This window comes from Dipodomys spectabilis, unplaced genomic scaffold (assembly GCF_019054845.1).
Source record: "Dipodomys spectabilis isolate Male_0828 unplaced genomic scaffold, ASM1905484v1 ptg000308l, whole genome shotgun sequence".
In the NCBI taxonomy this organism is placed as follows: domain Eukaryota; kingdom Metazoa; phylum Chordata; class Mammalia; order Rodentia; family Heteromyidae; genus Dipodomys; species Dipodomys spectabilis.
In genome coordinates, this window is record NW_024870985.1 from 1588082 (window position 1) to 1590993 (window position 2912).

Below are 2912 nucleotides of genomic sequence, written 5' to 3' on the forward strand. Positions count from 1 at the left end.
ATGTACTTACAATACACTATGTGATTATTTTGTTTCTATTGTACGTTCTTCCCTGATGGTATAACCTCTGTTTCCACTGGATTTTATGCTGGTGTTCTGCACCTTGTATAAACATTTTTGTAATTTGGGGAGGGGAAGGGATATTGCAGAACCGTTTAAAATGGGTATGCAAGCTGACCCATTGTGCCAATTAGATGTATAGGACACTATACTGAAAATGAACATTACAAAGTCGGGGGGGCTGGATGAGTTGGAAAGGCGGGGAGGGAAGTAATAGTAGGGGGAAAATAAAGGAGGAGGTAACAATGCTTACTATGAAAAGTGCTCATTACTCATGTAACTGTAACCCTTCCGTACATTTTTACAATAAAAATTTTTAAAAAATAAATAGTAGAAAATATATTTATATATTATATAACATATACTTTATTACACTAGTTATATATTATAAAATATATGTATTAAAATATTTCAGATATACTATATATTTTACATATATATAATATATACACATTTTATACAGATTTATTTATATACTTTATGCATACATACATATATATATATATATATATATATATATGTATGTATACACGTAGAACCTTGGGAAGCACAGTGCCAACTGTCTTCCAGGAAACCATGCTGTGTAAAAGTCAAGCCCTCCTTTGCCATTTTTAGTAGACATTAGCAAAGGTTCTTGCAAGTTTGTGTACAAAATTTCCTGGTGTTGGCTTTGATGGATTCTGTGTATTTACAGGCTGGCTTCTCCCAGAGTCTCCTAAGCTCACATACCTACTCAAGTTGTCTGGAATTGAAAAGCTGAAAATCACTTGATTTCCTTAACTAGGGTAAAATTCTGGAGACATATCTATTGCCTCAGTTCACGTGGTGCATCATGCATGTAACAATGAGATGGATTTATTGCTGTCTTCCCTCATCCTGATAGGTTACCTGGGGGAGCTGGAGAAAAGCTGGATGGGATCAGGCAGGAAGGGGCATGGGAGGAGCAATAGCTGCCCGTGCTGTGTTAGACACATCCCTGAAGAGCTCTGATAGAGCCACCAAGCAGACAGAAGGAGCAAAAGGAGCAAGCTAAAGGTGAGGTTAGGACGAACATGGGTAGCTGAGGTTGGTTCCAGTGGGACCCCATGGGGCAAGTGATACCTCCTAAACTGTCTAGTGTCCTTCTGTCCTTGGGTTTGGGGGATCTGCTCCCAGTGTGTGCTCCACCGTGGGCAAGAGGCCTGCCTCAACTTCTCTCTGCTCTTCTGCCCCTATTATAATTGAGTGCCTCAGACCTCTAGGGACCCATGCTACTCTGCCTAAAGCTCCTTCTTGTCTACTCCTAATCCCAGGCATATTCTTTCTGGCCTTCTTTATTATTTGTTATCTCTAAAGAGAACCATGCTCTTTCCTCTAGGGGATAGCCATTCCTCTGTGCCCAACCAGTGTTGTGCCTTTTCCATCTGTCTGGTCACTGAGGGGAAATGGCCTGGTCTATGAAAAACGGAAACCATTTCCCTCCATGTTGCCTGCCTAGGAACCCAGTGAACACTACAGGCATCTGCTGGACTGAATGAGGCAGGTGGAATGAAGGAGGCACCAGAGACACAAACCTGGCACTCCTGGATTGTGTTCAGTGTAACCAGCCCCCACACTGGATGATGCTTGGCCATCCATAGGGAATAGACACACAGAGCAAATCATTTCTCAATTAGGCAAATCATCTGGAAGCGGTTTTTCATTTTGTCTAATGTAATGATTTTTCATGTAATAATGTAATGATTGCTTATTCAAGTCAGTTTGGGCCTTAAATACAACATAAATTTCTGATTAATTACCAGCAGGGATACTCATCAGGTTATACAGCATTATCCCCTTCAACATTACCTTTGCTTGTAGATATTTTTGTACTTATGCCACCTGTGATTGGCAAGGTGTGTTCAGGTGAACTGATGGTTAACAGTCCATCGAGGTCCCACCTCTACAGGATGCACCAAGCATTACCCTTCTCCAGACCAAATCTATAGATCACAGCTATGTCTGGTATGAAGTGAACTTCAGAGAAATAATGGAGCCTTTTAGGCAAGGCTGCTGCCAGCAAGGAAGAGCTAACAAAGCAGGCCTGCTGCAGGCTCAGCATTGGCTATCATCTGAGATCCTGGATCTTGGGAGAGCTTTGTCCATTTCTCCAGGGAACTATGTCTTCCTAGTAGTCCTTTGCTTGTAGCATAGCTCACCATGTTTTGAATTGAATGTCCAAAGAATGTGGCCATGAGGAAGCTTACTTTCCTCTGGAGTCTGGAACTTGGTATGTTCCATGAAGAAAGGCTAGGGATCCGCCCCAGTGGACTTTCCAGATGTTGGCTTTCTGCTTCCCTTCCCTCCCCTGCTCTGTGCTGCCCTGACCTTTTCTTCCTCTTCCTTCCGCTCGCTTTCTTTTCTGTTCCCTTCTTTTTCTTCTTCTCCCTCTCCCCTCCCTTCCCATCTTATCCTCTACCTTAAACAGAAAATAAAAATTCACTAAATAATGATACCTCCTGTCCTTTCCTCAGACCTTGACATTTACCATTTCACTTTATAAGAATTTTTCAATGCTAGTTACCATATATGAGTGAAATCATACAGTAACTCAAGCTTAGTACATTGACAAAGAATCCTCAAGGCTTGTCTGTTTCAGACCTACATGACACAAGTGATGCACACATGACCCATAGGACTATGTATACATTGTGTGTGAGTATGAATTTGTATATGTATGGCTCATTCATGGTTCATACATGGTTGTGTGTCAGTATTTATATGCGTTTGTGTGTATAAATTATTATTATGCACACATACATACCATGTGAGTGAATCCATCACCATGATTGTGGTTCGGTCACAAATCCCTGTGTTTTCACATACATGTCATT